This window comes from Dasypus novemcinctus, chromosome 8 (genome assembly GCF_030445035.2).
Source record: "Dasypus novemcinctus isolate mDasNov1 chromosome 8, mDasNov1.1.hap2, whole genome shotgun sequence".
NCBI classification, from domain to species: domain Eukaryota; kingdom Metazoa; phylum Chordata; class Mammalia; order Cingulata; family Dasypodidae; genus Dasypus; species Dasypus novemcinctus.
Window position 1 is genome coordinate 67,393,541 of NC_080680.1, and position 22,060 is coordinate 67,415,600.

At 37.3% G+C, this 22,060-nt stretch overlaps 1 long non-coding RNA gene across 1 annotated transcript; it reads right to left on the reverse strand.

Moving 5' to 3' along the window:
- Window positions 1-898: 898 nt before the first annotated feature.
- Window positions 899-21,807, reverse strand: LOC131279614 (uncharacterized). Its single transcript, XR_009187012.1, has 5 exons — window positions 21,753-21,807; window positions 13,645-13,708; window positions 4,641-4,673; window positions 1,463-1,548; window positions 899-1,153 (listed from the first exon to the last, which is right to left on the reverse strand). It is a non-coding gene; the product is annotated as an uncharacterized lncRNA (long non-coding RNA).
- Between the last annotated feature and the right edge of the window lie 253 nt (window positions 21,808-22,060).

Sequence of the window (22,060 nt, forward strand, 5' to 3'; positions counted from 1 at the left end):
CCATTAAAGAAGTAAAAGAAACTTTTCACCAAGTCAAACATGCCCTGGCCATGCCATAAATGGAAACTATTCAACTGAAGATACATCAATCAGTACCTAGGTGCTTAAAATTCACTGAACAAGTAAAAAGATGGGAGAACAGTCAGTAAATAGAAGTCTATCTTTCTATTGTTCCTTTCTCCACTTTTCATTCATTCTTCTGTTGTTTGACAGTGAATTCTCTTAGCAAAAACAAGCCCTCAAGTTCATAATAAGGAAAGGGTTGGTATCTGTGGGTATTTCAGGTTTCCAAATGTCTGTAACATTGAAATGTCTGTTTTAAGTGGAACTAAAGTAGTTGACTCCTCCAATGGAAGAAAATTAAGGCTCAAAACTATTGCATAGATATTAGTATCACCCTTCAATCACTTAGCCTAGAGGTACAGAGTATTAGGCAAATAAAAAGGCAAATACTGGGACTGTCTAAGAAGATATCTCTTTAAATTGGTAACAACAGCAGAACCTTCAGATGGATACAATTACCATTTCTCCACATGTAGAAGGAAGAGAGAGGAAATTAGGTAAAATAATGCTGAAATTTTGACTAGTATTTATGTTCTAGCTTACAAACAATTCTAATTCATGTGCCTAGACAGTAAGCCATCCATCTGGATGTAAAGAATTTAAAGTCAACCAAGAAACAGAAAGCATCAGTTATCTCACGAGTATGTTTATTTTGGTGGCTCACATCTGCAGCCTTTCTATCTCAATATATCTTTTCAGACCCAAACCATGGAAAAGAACAAAGTTACTGGGCCTATATGTGTCACTGTTTCTGTGATATGCCAAATCACACACATCACTATTAGAAGGCTGTAAGTTTCATGCTGTAGAAATCAAACCAAGTCCAGAAGAAACAGTGTTTTCAACATGATTAAGTTTATTTGGTATATTCAACAAAGTCCTAGGACTGAACTAGTCACACTCAGTTTAAAAACAGCGTATCTAAGTGGGGAATTGTTCTGACTGGTATTCACTGGTTCTTGGTATTCTGCTGGGAGTCCAACATTGGCATGGGGTCATCTTGGATGATGAAATTACTTCGAAATATTGAGGACTGTGAATAAACAATGAACACCGAAGAAGCAGAGGGCAAAGCTATCTTCAGCCACATCTATAAGATCAAAGGCGTAAATTTCACAACATCAGTCTTGTCATTTGTAATGCCAGAATCCAAATTTCCTTGATGGGAAAATCTCTCATATACACTGTGAATTCTTGTGGTCTACAACAGGGTTAGCAAAGTGTGGCCAACAGGCCAAATTCTGATGACCACCTGTTTTTGTAATTAAGTTTCAATGGAACAAAACCACCCTCATTTATTTCTGCACTATCTATATGTAATAAATGCTTTTGCTCTACAAAGGTAGAGTTGAGTAGTTGTGACAGAGATCTTATGGCCTTCAAAGTCTAAAATACTTACAATCTGGCTCTTTACAGAAAATATTTGTTGACCCCTGGCCCAGAACAGGAGTTCTTAACCAGATTTCAGGGGTCTGAGAGCTCGAACTGAAAATTAAAAAGAAAACAAAATGAAACATTATTCTTGTGGGGATGTATTGGTGCAGGTGTGATATATTTATTAAATAATACACAGTATTGTGCAGACGTTGTATGATTTTTATTTTGATATAGCATGTTCTGAGTGCAGTGGATAACAGCCTGCAAAAAGATGATAAGTATGGTGGAGATGGTTTTATGACACCGCAGAAAACTCAAATTTCTAAATGTTTGCCGAAAATGACCAAATGAATAGATGTTGAACCGTGTTAGGTTATCAGGTTTGTTTTTTTTTTTTTTTAAGATTTATTTATTTATCCCCCCGCCCAGTTGTCTGCTCTCTGTGTGTTCTTCTGTGTCCATTTCTTGTCAGTGGCCCAGGAATCTGTGTCTCCTTCCGTTGCATCATCTTGCTGCATCAGCTCTCCATGTGTGTGGTGCCATTCCTGGGCAGGCTACACTTTGTTTCGCGCTGGGAGGCTCTCCTTACAGGGTGCACTACTTGTGCATGGGCCTCCCCCATGTGGGGGACACCCCTGCGTGGCAGGGCACTCCTTGCGCTTATCAGCACTGTGCATGGGCCAGCTCCACATGGGTCAAGGAGGCCCTGGGTTTGAACCACGGACCTCCCATGTGGTAGGCAGATGTTCTATCCATTGAGCCAAGTCCACTTCCCAGGTTATCAGGTATTGAAATTACGGGAAAGCTGTAAAATGTAATTTTGAATAATCCTAAAATTTAATTTAAAGATATGCTGATGTTGAGTGTCATAAAACTATCTGCCACTACATTCTGAGAATGGGTCCACAGCTTTCATTTGACTGGCACAGAGGTCTATGGAATGAAGAGTTATTCATCAATCCTTGCTCTATAAAACCAGGTTCTGGATGAACATTATTTTGTCTTGATTCTATATTTCCTCACTGAAGACCCCAGTACTAAATTGTGGGCTGGCCCAAAGACATCCCAACCCACCCCTTAGAAACACTGTAGGAACAGATCCAGGTGGCAACCCTGAAGATCTGAACAGATGCCTATTTTTCTTCCACCCATGAGACAGATGGTCCTCAGGGAGGGGGAGAAGACTTAGTCCATGAGAGAGAATTCTCTGTGCAGTACTAATTTTGGAAATGTATCCCTGATCCATCTGGCCAGGGAGGATTCCTAAGGAGTACCTTTTTTATTTGAACTTGCTTAACATTAAGGAGGAGTCCTAACTTCTAAGGCTAGAACCTCAAGTGTTTTGCTTTCCATCAAAATGTTAGTAAAGCATTCTGACTCTGCCCTTACAATAGCTTAAATAACTGTTAAGAAAAGAACAAAATGATAGCTAACTACTCATTTAGGGAACCCATTTCAGAGAATTTTTTCATTCTCCTCGATCAGTGAATATTTCCTTGGGTGAGGAAAATAACACCCTGATATTCTGCCAAGTGTAGAAAGTAGGAAGAGCAGTATTTCTCCTTCTGGCCTTGTTCTCTAAAGAGTATTTCTCCCCCAAAGTAACAAACCATACATTTGCCAGGTTAATTAGAATTAGGTCTAATGTTTTTCCCCATTCCAATCCTAATTCCATTTCAAAGCACATTGTGTGTTCAGTTCATAAATCAGAAGAAGAAAAATTCAGAACAGAAGGAAAAAGTTAGGCAATGAGAAGAGGGGACCTTAAGAGAAGCAACTGCTGACAGTCTTTTCGATCTCAGTTGATAAGCTTTGAAGTCTGATGGACTTAGATTCAAGTTCCAGTTTTACCATTTACTACCTGGGTAATCTCAGGGTTCTTGTCTATAAAACAAAATAACCTACCTACCCACCTGCAGGACTGGTAAGATAAGTGAAAAATGAATACCAATCATTTAAGAGTGCCTGAGTCAAATCCTTAATACATACCAAATATTATTTAAACAACAATTACAGAGTGAAGTCCTTTCTAAGAGCATAGTTACTACTAGAAGCAGAAACAAAGTCAGACTAAGGAAGAAAGGAAAGATATCCTCCTTGACTTTCTTCCAAGTCACATACTTAAAAGAAAGAAAAAGAAAATCCTTGCTAGGAAATACATTAAATTCTACATCCACTGTTGCTATTATAGGAATATTAAACCAACTCCCATTTTTAAAGAGCTTTTGGTCCCAACCCCTTCATGGGATTACTTGTGAGCCTGACAAGGTCATCCAGTACTGTCTCAGCCAGTTCAACATCAAGGGAAAGAAGATCCCACCCCAAATAACTAGAGTTAAGTAACTGCAGATGATGCTATGCCAAATAAATTAGTCAAGAAATACTTATGTGCCCAGCATTAGGTTCTGACTGGGTTGTAAAAGAGTTCTTTCAACAAAGAAAACATAACACAGAAAACAGTCATAATATTAGGAAAATAATATCACTGATCTTAACCTGGAAAAGCACTTAGCTTACATTTTGTATTACACCATTTTCTTACGAATGTACTATCTATATTGTATATCTAAAAATATTTTTCTAAAATTAAAATGGCTTCCACATGAACTCTCCAGATACATGTACAAACTGTAGGAATACAGACAACACCCAAAAACCAAGGTGCAAGAGAAGATTTCCAAGAAAACCAAGGTGGGATAAAAAATGACAAAGGACTTTATAAGTGCAAATCAATACTCGAATTGTACCTGGAAGTAAATGGATAGCCAAGTCGGACTATAAAACATAGCTGTAATGACTTTTGGCTGCTGTTAATCTCATAAAGCTCACCTACTGGCCAATTCCCTTAAAGCAAAGCAAGATTATCCCATTCCTCTCACCAGATGTTTCTCTTTTTCTAAACTCCATGGGCTTAGGTTACATCTGAGCTCACTTTCACTGTTGCAAGCTAATTACAAAGAATCTAGAAATGTAGGGATGGACTGGGAATATTGTAGGCTGCTTTAACAAATCTTAGCACCAACTGCTGATATATTAAGATGTTTGTTTAAAAATGTTGGCTGCTAGAGGAGGTGGTCATGGCACAGATAGTGAGAAAGTTCTCTTTAATAATTATATCTTACTTCTCTTTTATGTTCACAAGTGGCAGGGAACTGAGCCAAAGATGAAAGGTCCAAAGATAAAAGACCACCTTTGCTTACCTTCTTCTGGTCTAGGCACCATCAGGAGAGAACCTAGAGAGAATTGGTCATCAAAGGAGAAAAGATATGGTCAAAAGATTTTGACATGTCTGCATATTTCAATAAGCGACATCATCAAATTGGGAAAATACATAAGGATGACTTTGGAATCCTTTTTATAATTAGTTGGCTGAGAGATGTTTCTAATACACATGTACTTAAGGAGGACACCATGTAGATATGATTCCATCCTGGTATGCCAATTCCTCAGTAATCTGAGACTCATGGAATTTGAGGCTTCCTGGCAGCTGTTTCTCTCTTAAACAGGAGATCTGAAAACTACATGAGGTCAACGGACAATGATCAGACCAACAGTGGAGGTCCAAGGGGTTCAGGGAAAGCTAATGAAAGCCTCATACCACTTTATACCATGGTCTAAAAAACCCCAACACAATCATACCAGTGGTCAAGAACTAGATGACTCTCACAGTGGCACTTAGTACTGTCTAAGCAAAGGTTAACATATTCATTAGTCTCTTTTGACTACTACTACTGACAATAAAAATAGTAACAAAAGCAACTAACACTTTTCAGTACTCAGGATGGGCCTGGCCCTATGCTAAGGTATTCACTCGTTATTTACTAATTTTCCCAATACACTGTAGGTTTTGTTATCTCATCTTGTAGAGGAAGAAACTGATGCTTATAGGGTATACATGTAGGACCTCACCCAAGAGTTCACCAGCTAGGAATGGGTAGAGCTGGTACTGGAACTCTAGCCGTCTGACTCCAGAAACAGACTGTACTAGCTCACAAACTTGGCCACTCTGCTATCTGCTGGGCCCTCTACAAACCCACTTCCACACTCTACAACTGGCTCAAGTCTCTCATGGCTCATCTGTAGACTGGCTCCTCTTAAGCCAAGGGCTTAAGGAACTATGAGAAAGGCAGATGGCTGTGGAAGGGGCAGTTTCCATGCTGCTCATCAGGTACAGAATGCAACTCTGCATCCTTTTTATGGATCCTTCCTTACATTTCCAGCATTTACAGAGAATATTTATATCCAAAAGGGCATACAGGATTATTTCTCAGTTCCAGCATCTAAATATAGTGACTACACAGAGGACAAGTTACAAACATGAAAATCTTTCCTACTAATACATACAAAAAGTACTAATAAAGACAGGTCAGTAACTTATGGAAGGGTCTCCTTCCCCTCCCTTTCCCTTCCTCACTCTGTGCTTGTTTCAAAGCCCTGTTAATCAGAATTAAAAGGTACATGGGTTCTGATTTCTACTTGCCAGGAGGCTGGTCATTTTTCATCATTATGTAGAGGGGTTGCTCCGAGTTTAGCTCAACCATCTGTCGTCCCTCACAAGCCTCAGAAATTCCCAGCAGGACCAGGGGAGTTTGCCAACCTCCTCAAGCAGGCTTTAGGGGCAGGGTCAACAAGTAAATCCCCAGGCCTAGCTTGACCAGACACGAAAAAGGGACCCACACACCTGACTAGGTAGAGCCTGACATGCAGGTATCACAGGTATAATGAAAGCAAAGTAACCATCCCGGAACAGCAAACTCTCCTCTATAACATACACTGTCAAAGGCACAGGGGTTCACCCTGGACACTATTTGCAAACTGCAAACCTCTCTCACACAAAAAGATTAAAAATTTCTTGTGGTAAACAAAACCACCCCTTTCAAAAAACAAAAAGCAGTGACAAAATGGTAAGCTGAATTATAAGGCAGAAGTAGATTTTTCAAGCCAAAAAATTAACACATTTACCTAGTAAACATCATCAATTCACTGTAAAAAAAAGTCTCTAACTTTAAAAAGGGCAGGACAAAAAAAGTTTTAAATTAATTTTTCTAGGAAAATTAAACTCTGAAGACATGAGTATTGACTAGTATGAGATTAGAACCCGATTATTAACACATTTCATCTAGGTGGCCCTCAGCTCAACACTGCTTCTTACTAGAATAAGTTTATAAAGGATGCAGAAGGGGGGAGAGGCATGGAAGCAAACGTGTGTTTTACAAGTCTCTTTACAAAATATTACAATTCTAAAATATTCTGCTTCACAACCACTCCAGCTTCTCTTTTAAATACACTTTTAACGACCTGGTAGGATAAGCATGAGAAAGCATATCAGACTTGGGAGTTAAAAGAGCTGAATTTGCTTTGAAGCTCTGTCACTTAATAGTCTTGTTACATCTGGCAAGTCCTTCAACCTCTCTGAGTTTCAGATTTCTGCCTGTAAATGGCCATGTTAGCACCTGCCCTATCTATTTCATAAGATTATGAGGATCAAATTAAGATATATATTAAAAACTTTAACACCCTGAGGTGGTACACACATGTACTCAGTAGGCATTTTCATTTTTAATGGTCACATGGACACAAATCCATTTAACCAACTTTTCAATAAAACAGCGCATTTTGAGAATGGATGTCAGAGTCAGAAATACCCAAATTCATCTCTCTGTTCTGCAAATAAATCTTGGAAATTTATTTAAGTTTTACTTCCTCAGGGGTAAGTAAACTATCATTGAGTTCTCACAGGTATTTAGAACTTTATGGGTATATAGAGCACAGTGCTAGGCTAAATAAAGGTGGGTACTCAATGAAACACTTTCTTCTAATTTCACAGCCCCTTCCAACTAAAACTTATGGAATTATTTGATGGTTTTCCTGTAGCATATCTTATTACCATACAGTATGTACATATACATGCCATTCCCAAAATGTACGTGCAACTCAATTTTCCTCAGGGCACATTTTTCAGAAAATATTCTTCTAACTTTTTAATACTCTTATATTGACACAAAGTATAGCAGAAGTTGAAACAAAAGACACTTACAAGACATGTCATATAAGAACTTCCTTTCTTATTATTTTATAATCTTTGCATGGCTTATTTTTTATTGTTAAAGGAAGAAGTTAAAAATTAAGGGAAAATGAGTAAAACTTCACATACCCAACATTCACTCTATAAACTTAATAAAACAGAGTTTGTTAGGTATTTCACCCATAACAAGCAGTAGAGCAACATTTTTTCTTTCATTAAGAAATACCAAATACTTAATACCAAGCACAGAATAAGAATGGTTTAAACATTGTAAGGAAAAAAAATCCCCTAGAAAAATTTACTTTCAGAGTCCACTGCCGCTGCTGTTTTAAAATTTCATGATAAAAACAAGAACACAGCTCACTGAGCTGTCTTCAATTTAAGTTTTCATTTTGACAAGAACACTTTAAAAATATCTACTAAAAACCCATCCACCTTTGCACAATCTACCTCCTTTCCAATTTAGAAGTCTTCGAGCATGAGCTTCAGTATTTCCTGACCACACCAATCAAAGGAATTATTTCAAAGCCTCAAAAGTACCTACTCTCTTAACGGATAAACACACACACACACACACACACACGCCTTGAGGCAAGATAGTAGGTGGCCAAGCCTAAACTGTCTAAGAAGAACAGCTCCTGAATCAGTTTAAAAAGGAAAAACCGAATGCCTATGTCAGCTAAATTCTGGACTGTGTTTGCTATACTTGGCAAGAAGAGTGATGAGAAGTTACCAGAGTCCTTTGAAGGAAGTAGAATCTTAGACAAGCTGAAATGTGCAATTTTTCCTTTTTGATAGATAGAGAGAGCAATACTTCTGGGTCAACCTGGATCAGTCTGAAAACAGGAAATTTTCAGACATTATTCCCGTTTTTATTTCTATATAGATCTTCCCTTCTTCTAGTGACTACAGAACAGTGTTCTATCAACCACAGTCCTTTGCAGGACGACTTTACAATAAATAAATGTGGAACTGTTGTGGACTCTAACTCTGTTCCTTTGTAAAAGTGTCCAGAATTGGTTCCAAAGAATCTTAACCTCATTGAGTTCAACCATTCAACTAATCCTTTAATATTCCAGCCCCAGGGGCCATCCAACCAATGCTGCAAGATTTCCAGGGACAGGACAATTCCTAATGTATGTTTCCCAGACCTACCAAATCAATCTCTGGGTCCAGGAACCTGTGTTTTAAAAAGCTCTTCAAGTCAATCTATGTATGCTGAATTCTGAGAAACATTGCATGAGAGCACTTCTTCTCAAACTTTTACATCCACATCCATCAATCTGAGAATTCTGTTAGAAGTGTTGATTATATAGGTTAGGTCATAGAGGCAAGGGTGGGTGTGCATTTCTAACAAGTTCCCAGGTAATGTTAATGTTGCTGTATATGTGCCCTACTCAGAATTAGCAAGACTTTACAGAACAGAGCCCAGCTTTATAATATATATTATATATTACAATAATTTACCAGTAATGCAATTTGGGAACCAGGCTTATCTGACGTTGAACAGGGAATTGGTGGTGGTAAGTCTACTGCCTAAAACACTAAGCATTTAATTTTAGAAAAGCCATACTTTTCCTTTTTATATACTTCTATTTACATAGCAAAAGCTACTGAAAGATGTATTTGCGTATTTTCCAGTATCTTTTCACACTACACTGCTTACTTTCTAAATCACAGCCTACTACCTGGAGGTTTGCAGTTCAAATCACAGAGTGAGTGCTCAGTATTAGTCAAGCCAATGTCTTCTCTTTTACCTAAACTCCTCACCTACCAAATAAGGGAATTTATATCAACTAATCCACAGGCTTATTTACTTTTTACTGGTGTAATAACCCACATGACTAATAGGAAAAGGTGAAAATAGAGATAGCCCCAAGTACCACTGAGATAAGAATTTTTGACATGCAGAAAGCCTTAAGGTAACTGCATATCTCAGAACCAAAAGAACAAATTCTGAAAGCGGAAAAATTTTTAAAAATTTAATCAGAACTAGGTTCCATTAAAACTTGCAGGTACATATACCGCAAGACAAAAGACAAAGATAGAAGAATCTGGGTTCTGGTGTCAAAATTTAATCACCTGACTCTGCTTAATGCCAAATATCAATCATCATTTACCTATCTGGAAGCTGAGATCGTCTCCTTCCATTTTATTTAACAATGATGAATGATGCTAAAACATTTTTTATCCCATAATAGCCTATTAGGTTTTCCTAGGCCTCAGGTCTTCTTATCTGCAAAATGGGGACAATATCACTTAACCTTTCAGAATTATATGAAGATTAGCAATAATAACCCATGTGAAATTCCCAGCCTAGTAACTCAATCATGGTTGGCATTCAACAAAAGGGAGCTATTATGACAAGACAGTTTTACATGACAGTCTGAAAGTGAGATATCTACCCAAATGCACCCCAGAACTCCACATTGTATTTAATAACTTTACATTTCTGTCTCATTCTTACATCACTCTCCCTGTCTCCTTGCCTCCCCCTCACACAAATGCAATTCAAACACTAAACCATATTATATGTTGTCCAGAAAAAAGACATTATAATTAATTATTCATATCTATCCCTAGTTACAGGCGAGAGACATTCAAACTTAGAAGACCTTCTTATCCAAGGAAAATAGAAATAAAAGGTGTAGCATAATTCACTGGTTGTGTAGACTTGTACTTTTCTTCTCTAACAGCATGGTAGTTTCTTTTCCACACTTCTTGTTGGAATAGGCATTTTACAATTGGGATACTATTTTCAACCCTGTGTCATCCCTAAAAACAAACAAGCAAATCTGAATATCAAAGAGCACCACCTTTCTGAGAGAGAAAATAAGTTTATATAATTCTGAGTAGATATTAGCAACTTAGACTTCACTCTTTTTATGTTTTCTATGAGCATTCCAAACTCTCTCAATGCACGAAGCACTGTGGTCGACACAGAGGAAAAGCAAAGCAAAGCTGAACTGCAGAAAGATCCTAACCTTAAGGAATTTCCCCATCTATAAAGGGAACTAGAGCATGAACAAACATATCTATATATTACAGACTTCACAAAAAAGAACTGGACTCTTTTTCAAAAGGAGATATTTCTGCAATGATAAAACCAAACTACCTCATTTAAGAGTAAATCAAATATTTTCAACATGCTGTTTACTGCTGACCATTACGGTGTGGTTAAGATTGCATGCTTTAAAAAAAATAAAAATAAAAATTAATTAAAAAAAAAAACAACTGTAGGCTTTGAAGGTAGACAGCAAGTTGCAGCTCCAGCTCAGCAATTTATAGGCTAAAGACTTTGGACAAGCTTCTTAAAACTCTTGAAATTTCATTGTATTCCTCCGTAAAATAGGAATTAAAGTACCTTTCTCATGATGTTAAGACTGAGCATGTAAAGTGCTTAGCATGGTGCGTGTCACAAAATATGCAGTCAAATTCAAGTTTTCTGGGGGAAGGAAAGATAAACCATAGGCATCCCTAAACCTGAAGAGAATACAACAGACAACGAGTGGAGGAACATTTAAGATTCCTAAACCTTTTACAGTTAATTCCAACACTACCAAAATATAGCTCTACTTATTGGCTATGGTACCAAAGGTTTAAAAACATTAGAAATTGTCCCAAAGAGTATAAACAAACAAAAAGCCATCAACAATTCATACTACTACAATTACTTAATCTTTTTCTAAAGGGAAGAAAGAACAAAAAATCTTGAAATTTTTGTGTGGCCATTTAAAACAAGAATATTGCAGGAGACAATGAGTCATTTAAAAATAAAGTTTTTCTGGGAAGTGGCTGTGTCTCAAGCAGTTGGGCTCCTGCCTACCACATGGAAGGTCCTGGATTAGGTTCCCAGTGACTCCTAGAGAAGACAAGCAAGATGGAAAGCTCAAACAACAAAATGATGCAGCGTGATTATGCAATACATGAAGAGACACAGCAAGGAAACACAATGAAAGATACAGCAAGCATAGAGCAGAGGGGGCTCAAATGACTGGTCGCCTCCCTTCACGTGGGCGGTCCCAGGTTCGGTTTCTGGTGCCTTCTAAAAAGAGGGTGAGCAGACAGTGAGCACAAATGATGAAAGGGAGGGGGAGAACAAATAAATAAAATAATTCTTCAAAAGAAAATAAAATTAACCCAAAGGGAAAATATTTACAGAAAAACTTCATTAAAATTAATAGATTCACTTTTAATTCACCAATATTCATCTCTCCAATTATATGAAAATCTTCATTGGGGGAGGGCGACTGGTGATTAAAGACACTCTACTCCACTTGACTTAGTAAAAGATGCAAGTTGGCTGATCGAAAATATTGCCATATGGTCAATCAATTGCTATTGGGAAGTCTCCTCGAAAAACACTTTTGTATAAACGTTCAAAAATCTCATATGAATGTAGTCATTTCTAATCAATTTACACTGGCTAGCAGGAAACAAACTTTTAGCGTACATTTTGAATTCCCACCTGCAATATAACCAAAACCCTCCAAAATTCCCACATTGTTTCCAAAATAAAGACCAGGTAACACCCTGATTCTATTCTACTTTACCAAGAAGCCACTATAAACTAGCCTTATGCATTAGCACAGTATCTACCAGTCACTAAAATAAAAATGAGCCCATCAGCCTGCTTCAGTTAAGTACAGTAGCAATAATATGCAAAATAACCATTTTCTTATTTGCTGCAGTATAGGAAAGTTAGCAGGTGGCTGGCCACCTGCCAACTCTGATAGTTTAATCTTCTGTAAAAGGGGGACAATACAGAATTCCTTGACTCTCAAGTTATTGTGAGATTCAAATAAGAAATTGTATGTAACAGCCTATTGTAAATTGAAAAAGCAGTGATTATTAAATATGTACACAATTACATATAAATTCCTCTATCAAAATGGTATTCAAAGGCGAAAGTGCAGACACTATAAAGAGAGAGGCAACAATGCCATCATTTGAGCTGTTTCTAAAGTGTTGGGCATTTCATTGGAACCAAGATTCTCTAAGAAGCAAGCCACTCTTTCCTTAAGATATAAATCAATGAGCACCAGATTGTATCTGTGAATCTCTTTCTCACAATCACAAAAGCAGATTATCTCACAAAAGCCCCAATACATCAAGAGCAGCAAAGGAGTAAACACAAGAAGATAAATTCCTGAAACAACAGCTTAATGTTTTGAGATGAGTCACTTTCAGGTTTGAATGGGGAGGATTAAGAGAGAAAAGGAATGGTATAGGTTATTTCTGCACACAGCAGCCACAGTCATCCTGGCTTCCAGAAAGCAGCAAGGTGTTTAAGTGACTCTGATCAGCACAGCATGCTGATGATCCCATTGTACCTTTGATCTGGCTCAGGATTACCCAATCAAATTTGCTAACCCAGTATACTCCAGAAGAATCACCCATTAAAAACAATTCAAATACAGACACTAAATGTGCATAAGGTCTTTTGTGATCTCCACTGGAGCTTATAGTATCTAACAGCTGCAACTGTGACTGTTCTAGCTAATTGCTCTCAGCAACAAAAATAAACAATCGCTCCAGGAAGAAGACTGTATCCGCCAAATATTAATGAATTTTTCAACAGTCAGAAATTTCAAGCCTTGGTTTAAAAGTCCTTCTTCTCATAAAGTTTCAAAGAATGAACACAGGGTTGAGGAGGCCGAAAAGAAAAGTCCTTCTTTTGTAATTCCCCTACCTCACCTCCCCACCCCCCTGTATAAAAAGGAAAAGGAAAAGGAAAAGGAAAAGTACCCTGAGTCTGGAAGAATTTAGGCAATCTGAGATATTTTAACTCATGTATAACTTTTTAACATATGGGGGAAAAGAGTCGTACTGATTGGAGCTATTTTTGAAGTGCAGTTCTACCATAAAAATAGACATTTACTCACAAGGATGCTTGAATAGAGAACAAGCCCAATCTATGTCTCATTGTTAAGAAAGGGGTGAAAAAAGGCTGTCGCGCTTTCTAGAGAGCTGTTTATGGTCTGCCTGTGATGTCATGGCAGAATCCAGGTGCACTTCAACAAGCATCTTTCAGCTTCACGAATCCTTTCAAAAGTGCTCTTGTAATATCAGCTTCTTATCTGAGCATATGCAGTAAGGACCCCATATTTACTCAGACCCCTGCAAAAGAGATCACTGCAATCAGAGACCCAAGTAAGGAGGAGAAAAAAATTACTCACCTGCAATTGGGCGCATCCTCCTCCTCTCCAACTGTTCCCATTTGGGACGGAAACTCTCTTTTTGCTAAGGAACAAAAGAATAGAAGTAGTTGACTTATCAGTATTCTAGGATATCTACCTATCCTCTGTTATAGGCAGAAAAAGTAGCTTCATAGAGCTCTCCTCTCCCCTTCCCCGACCCTGCTGCTTAGCTGAAGCTTTCAACCAAATTGTCCAAATTGCCAACAAGCATTTAGGCACCTCCCCAAACTGAAGTTTAAGAAAATCACCCCAGTTCCTAGACTTCAGTTTGTCCTCAATCATTATAGAAGACTGAGGAATGTAGTTGTAATAGGAAGCCATTACAACTTTATTTTTTTATCTCTCCAATACAATGTCACCAGCAATCCACACCATAGAAAACGTAATAGGAGAAGGATGGTGGAAGATTGAAGACTAGGAAGCTCCAGGAATCAGTCCCTACAGCATAACAACTATTAAACAGGCAGGAATTGTCTGAATCAACTATTTCAAAACTCTGGAGTCCAGTAGAACACTGCACAGCATCCAGGGAGAGCAGAAGAGGCAATAAATCATGGTTAATACCAATAAACTGTTCTCTCTGCACAGCAGTTACCATCACCAAGTTCCCATTCTCACAGCAGGCAGCAGTGGGGTCCAATTCCTTGCTGCTCCAGGGTGGGCATGGGCCAATCGCTGTTCATGACTTTTGATGAGTTACTTTGGAGGGCTGGGGGACATCTCAACTCTGAGGATATCCATTAGTCTAACCTGCCCAGGAAAAGGTGGCAGAGGAGATGTAACATTTCTCTTCCCCAGAGCTGCACAGGACAGCCGAAGGGCTGCATTTGTTGGGCAGGTCAAGAAAACACAGTTGTGGGGAGCCACAGAAGAAACTCCTGGCACCCTCCCTGGCCCCTCCCTCATCCCCTCTCCAGGGCACTTTGGAGACAGCCAGCACTTCTTTTGTGGGACCCTGGAAAAGAATGATTTCGGAAATTCCACTCAATAATGACCAGCACCCCTAGAATTTGTCCTCCAGGAAAAAGCAGCTTGAGACAGAGAAAATAGTGTTCACACCTGAGGCTGAAGGCCTAGAGGAAAGTCTTACCTAGGTCTAGCAATGGAACACCTGGGAGAGAGAGAAGGTCCTTCTTCTGGGAAGTAGATGGGTCATTCATACTCCCTTAAACATTGTCAAGGGATCCCAGAAACGGGAACTCATATGCCCACTACAAAGCACAAGCCCAGGATAAGAATTATACCCAGAAAAACCAGGGAGGACTCTATACTTTGCAGTGGCCTTAGGCAGACTTTCCTGTCAAGAGGACTGAAACTCAAGAAAATCTGTTGTATCGCCAGTTTGTTACAAACTAAGAAAAGACATCTCAGAGAATAAACCTTAGAGTTAACATTTTAAAATATTAAAATGTACCATATGCTAGAAAAGATTATAAGACAAAGAAACAGGAAATGGTGGCCCATCCAAAGGAAGAGGATAAAAATCCAGAAAATACCAAAGACGACCAGACTGTATACATACCAAATGGAGACTTTTAAAAAATATCCTTTGATATATTCAAGGAGATGAAAGAAAGAAAGATGAAAGACAAACTATAAGGTATCAGGGAAAAAATGAATGAGTGGTAAGAGAATCTCAATAAAGATATAGAAATGTTAAAAAGGAACCAAACAGGACTACTAGAGTTCAAGACCACAAAAATTGAAAAGCAAAATTCCCAGGAAGGGTTTCAACTGCAGATGGGAGGTGGCAGAAGAATCAGTGAATGTGAAGACAACACAATTGAAATGAGTCATGCTGAGAAAGAAAAAAAGAATTGTAAAGAAAGCTAAAAAATAGCAATCAAGAACTCATATAGGGCACCAATAAACACATTATGGGAGTCCCAGAAAGAGAGAAATGAGCAGAAGTAATATTCAAAGAAATAATGGCAGAAGACGCCTCCAGCTTAGCAAAAGATGTGAATACACACACCCAAGAAGCCTAGAAAAATCTAATCAGGATAAACTTGAAGAAAAATATACCCCATCACACATTGATCAAAGTATCAAATGCAAAGGAAAAGGAGATGTCTCTGAAAGTTGCAAGGAAAAAGCAGCACACTATGTACAAGGGAGTCCCAATTAGATTAAGTGCTGATTTCTCATCAGAAACCATGGAGGCAAGAGGGAAGTATGATGAAATACTTAAAGTGCTGAAAGAAAAAAATCACCAAGAATTTTATATATTTTAAGACCTTTTTCCAAAAATGAGGGACAGACTAAGACATTCACAAATAACGAAAGGAGAGGGAGCTCACCTGCCCTACAAGAACTGCTAAAGGGAGTCCTACAGACAAAAAGGAAAGGACATGAGTCAGTAGTTCAAAGCAACATAAAGAAATAAAGACATCCCATAAAGGTAAATATTTGGGTAATTATATAAGTCAGTAATACTGAATTGTAGTTTTTTGGTATGTACCATCACTTCTTGCTTCCCACAAGTGCTAAAATGCAAATGCATAAAAAGTAAAGACAAATATATGGTTTTGTGCATACAATATATAAAGATATGATTTGTAACAAGTACAAAAATACATGAAGGGACACAGGGGTATATGAAGAGTATATGTGTATACTATTGAATTTGGTATCAAATTAGATATGACTGTTATATATTTAGAATGTTAAATATTAACCTTATAGGAACCACAAGGAAAATATATGAAAAACCTATCCAGATAGAAAAGTCACTCAATATGGTACAAAACAAAATATCAACTCAATATGGAAGTAGGCATTAATGGAAGACTTGAAAAAAGTACATAAAACCTGCAAAAAGTACAGAAGAAAATGGTATAAAAAAAGTCCTATATTATCAGTAATGACTTTAAATATAAACAGATTAACTCTCCATTCAAAAGGCAGAGATTGGCAGAACGGATTAAAAAAAAAAAAAGTATGACTCAAGTATATGCTGTCTGCAAGAGACTCAACTAAATTCAAAGATATAACTAGGATGAAAGTGAAAAGATAGAAAAAAAATATGTACCATGCAAGTAGCACTGGCAAGAGAGGTGGGGTAACCTTACTACTATTATAGAAGATAGTCTTTAAGTAAAAAAAATTACAAGAGGGAAGTAAATTTGGCTCAATGGTTAGAGCATCCACCTACCACATGGGAGGCTCAGGGTTCAAACCCAGGGCCTCCTGACCCATGTGGTGAAGCTGGCCCATGCTCAGTGCCGATGCGTGCAAGGAGTACTGTGCCACAAAGGGATGTCCCTTGCAGAGGGGAGCCCCACATGCAAGCAGTGTGCCCCGTAAGGAAAGCAGCCCCATGTGAAAAAAGAGCAGCCTGCCCAGGAGTGGAGTTGTACACATGGAGAGCTGACACAGCAAGATGATATAACAAAAAGAGACACAGATTTCCAGTGCCGCTGACAAGAACACAGGCCAACACAGAAGAACACACAGTGAATGGGCATGGAGAACTGACAACTGGGAGTGGGGGAAGGGGAGAGAAATAAATTTTTAAAAACATAATCTTTAAAAAAAAAATTAGGAGGAACAAATATGGTTATTACATACTGATAAAGGTGACACTTTAATGGGGAAAAGTAACAATTATAAATATATATGCACCTAAGAGCAGAGCCCCAATATATATGAAGTAAATACAGACAGATTTGAAGGGAGAAATTGGCAGTTCTACACCTATACTTATATGTAATCTACTGTATATATATACTGTATATATATATGTACATACACAGTAGATTATACCACTTTTAATCTAAACAGAAGATCAGTAAGGAAATTCAAAACTCGAACAATACTCTAAACCAACTAAACCTAAAAGATACATATAGAACACCTCACCCAACAGCAACAGAATACACATTCTTGAGTGCACATGGATCATTCTCCAGTAGACTACATCTTAAGTCACAAAACAAGTCTCACTGAGTTAAAAAATACTGAAATCATACAATCTATCTCCTCTGACCACAAAGGAAAGAAGCTAGAAATCAGTAATAGAGGGATAAATAGAAAATTTGCAAATATATAGAAATTAAACAAAGTTCTCTTATACAAACAGGGGGTTAAAGAAGAATTCACAAGGGAAATTAAATGAAAACGAAAAACAATATACCAAAACTAAAAAGATGCAAGAAAGGCAGTATTGTAAGGGAAATTTATAGCTCTAAAGGCTTACAATTAGAAAGAATAAAGATTTCAAATGGGAGACCTAACCTCAAAACCAGAAGAACTAGAAAAAGGGCAAACTAAACACAAATACAGCAGAAGGAAAGAAATAAGATGAGAGCAGAGATAAGTGAAATAGGGAAAAAAGAATCAAAACCTAAAGTTGGTTCTTTGAAAAGATCAATAAAATTGACAAACCTTTAGCTAGATTAACAAAAAAAGATACAAAATACTAAAATTAGAAATGAAAAGGGAGACATTACTAATAATCTCACAGAAATAAAAATCACGGTAAGAGGTTACTATGAACAACTGTACATCAACTAATTAGATAACCTAGATGAAATGGACAAATTCTTAGATGCACACAAATTTATCTACACTGACTCAACAAGAAACAAAGGATCTCAACAAACCAGTACCTAGTAAAGATACTGAATTACTCATCAAAAAACTCCCAAGAAAGAAAAGCTCATGGAGAAGGTGTAGCTCAGTCTTTGAGCACCTGGTTCACATGTATGAGGTCCTGGATTTAATCCCAATACCTTCAAAGAAAGAAAGAAAGATAAAAGGCCCCAGACCAAATGGCTTCACAGGGAAATTTCACCAAACATTCCAAGAAGAATTAACACCAATCCTGCTCAAATTCTTCTAAAAAACTGAAGAGGGAACACTCCCTAATTCACTCCATCATGAGGCCAACATCACCCTTATACCAAAGCCAGATAAAAATACCACAAGAAAAGAAAACTGTAATCCATTATCTCTTATGAAAACAGATACAAAAATCCTCAATGAATACTAGTAAATCAAATCCAACAGCATATTAAGAGATATTACCGCCATGACCAATGGGGTTCACCCAGGTATGCAAGGTTGGATCAACATAAGAACATCAATTAATGTAGTACACACTAGTAAAATGAAGGGAATAAACATGTTCATCTCAATTGACAAATAAAAGGCATGTGCCAAAATCCAGCACTCAATTCTTGATAACAACACATAGAAACCTAGGAATAGAGGGAATCTTCCTCAACATTATTTAGGGCATATATGAAAAACCCACAGCTAATATCATACTTAATGGTTGAAAATACTTTTAAAAGCTTTCCCTCTGAGATACAGAGTAAGACAAAGATGTCCACTGCTACCACTGTTATTCAAATTGTACCAGAACTTCTAGCCAGAGCAATTAGGGAAGAATAAGAAAAGACATCAATTTGCAAAAGAAGTAAAACTTTCCCTATTTGCAGATGACATGATGCTATATACAGAAAATCCTGAGAAATCCACAACAAAGCTCCTAGAGCTAATGAATGAATTCAGCAAAGTGGTGAGATATATAATCAACTCCCCAAAATCAGTAGAATTTCTATACACTAACAATGAACAATCAGAAGAAGAAATTAAGAATAAATTCCATTTATAATAGTAACTAAATGAATCACATATCTAAGAATAACTCTAACCAAAGAGGTAAAGTAAAGGACTTGAACCCAGAAAACTAAAAACACTGCTGAAAAAAAATCAAAGATCTAAATAAGTAGAAAGATATTCTATGTTCATGAACTAAAAGACTAAATATTGTTAAGATATCAATTCTGTCCAAAGCAATATACAGATTCAATGCAATCCCAATAAAAATTCCAACAACCTTCTTTGTAGAAATGGAAAAACTAATCAACAAATTTATACAGAAAGGTAAGGGGCTCTGAGTAGCCAAAGTCATCATAAAAAAGAAGAATGAAGTTGGAGGACTCACATTTCCCAACCTTAGCACTTATTACAAAAACACAGTAATAAAAACAGCATTTGCTGATGCTCTGTTCTGGAATTGTTGTGATTAGTGATGGAGGTAAATGTGGCGTTGAGGTGGAGAACGTGGCCATGATGGCTGCTGGGGGTGGGGAGTGGGAAGAAGAGATGTGATGTGGGGGTGTTTTCAGGACTTGGAGTTGTCCTGGGTGGTACTGCAGGGACAGTTACTGGACATTGTGTGTCCTCCCATGGCCCACTGGACGGACTGGGGGAGTGTGTAAACTTAAATGTGGACCATTGACCATGTGGAGCAGCAGTGCTCAGAGATGTGTTGACCGAGTGCATTGAGTGTCCCATGATGTTGGAGGAGGTTGTTGTTGTGGGAGGAGTGGGGTGATGAGGGGGGTATGGGAACCTCACATTTTTTTAATGTAACATTAAAAAAATAATAAAGACCAAAAAAAACAGTATATAAACTAACAGAATCAAACTGAGAGCTCAGAAATCAACTCTCCCATTTGTAGATAAACGATTTTTGACAAGAGGGGCAAAGATCACTCAACTGGGAAAGAACAGTCTCTTCAACAAAAGGTGCTGGGAAAATGGATTTCCATTTGCAAAAGAATGGAGGAGAACCCTACCTCATACCACATTAAAAAGATCAACTCAAACTGATCAAAAACCTAAACACAAGAGCCAGAACCATCAGACCTCAGGACCTAGTGCAACTGTTTCTTAGACTGTACAGCCAAAGCGCAAGTTAAAAAGGAAAAAATAGACAAATGGGACCTCATCAAAATTAATGTTTGTGCCTCAAAGAACTTTATAATGAAAGTAAAATGACAACCTCTACAATGGGAGAAAATAACACAATAAGGGTTTAATATCCAGAATATATAAAGAAACCCTTCAACTTAACAAAAAGACAAACAACCCAATTAAATAATGGGGAAAAGATGTGAATAGACTTCTCTCCAAAGATAAATAAATGGCCAAAAAGTACATGAAAAAATGTTCAACCAACATCATTAGCATTAGGGAAAATCAAAACTACAATTAGATATAATTTCGCACTGACTAGAATGGCTATTTTAAAAATTAGAGAAAATTTTAAGGGTTGGAGAGGATATGGAGAAATAGGAACATTCATTCATTGCTGGTGGGAATATGAAATGGTATAGCTGCTATGGAAGACAGTCTGGCACTTCCTCAAAGAGTTAAGTATAGAATTACCAATTTCACTAAAAAGTTTAAAGCAGGGACTCAAGATATTTCAAACCTATGTTCAAAGTGACATTCACAACTGCCAAAAAATGGAAGCAAGAGAAGTGTCCATTAACCAATGAATGAATAAACAAAACATGGTATACAATAAAATATTATTCAGCCATAAAAAAGAATGAAATTCTGACTCCAGCAATAACATGGATGAACCTTGAAGACATCATGTTGAGTGACGGAAGCCAGAGACAAAAAGGCAAAATACTGTATGATCTCACTGATAGGAAATAATTAGAACAAGCAAACTCATAGAATCAGAATCTAGACGATAGGTTAGCAGGACGGGGAGTGGGACAGGAGAATAGGGAGTTAAGACTTAAAATGTACAGTTTCTTTTTGGGATGACAGCAAATTTTAGTACTGGATGGTGGTGATGGTAGCACAACATGTAAGCATAATTAACATAATTAAAAGGCGAAATGTGTATGGAAATTCTGTATTTTATGCCTAACTGTTTTGTAACCCTGTAATTTCTCTAATTAAAAAATAAAAACTGCCACACTTTTCATTCAGTGTCTTAAACTTCAATCATAAATGCATTATTTTATGTTGTTTAGGGAAAATGTCTCCATACACTCATGGAACAAAAACAAAAGTGAAAAAACATTCTTATCAAGAAAGAGAAAAAAGCCAATTTGAATGCTTTAAAAAGTTTATGAAAAATATTAGATATATAATCACAACTTTAAAAAGTGTCAGCAAGAAAAGACCATCAAGTATGTTTTTCAGGGAATTATGAGTAAATTTGTACTTTATAGATTTTCTATAGCAACTATATTGTTGAATATATTTATCATTGAAAATATCCATAAGGACAATGACACAGAATATCAAAAGAAAATACTATATATACTTACCTATATTCATCTTCTAGATGCCATACACATCCTGCAGGATTTCAGAAATCTGACCTCACAAAAGAAAAGCTTACAAAAGTTAATTCAACCAGACTTTAGTACTCCAATGATAGCAATGGGCAGAGTTCCAAGAGCTAGAAGAACTGTGTTCAAGTGCCAGCTTCATATTAACATAACAACCCTGGAGAACATTAACTTCTCTGGGCCTGGCTAATACATCTGCAAAACAGGGGCTGAATCAGACCCCTGAAGTATTTTCCAGCTCAAAATTAAAGCAAAAAATAGATGCAAACTAAATCTTCAGTACA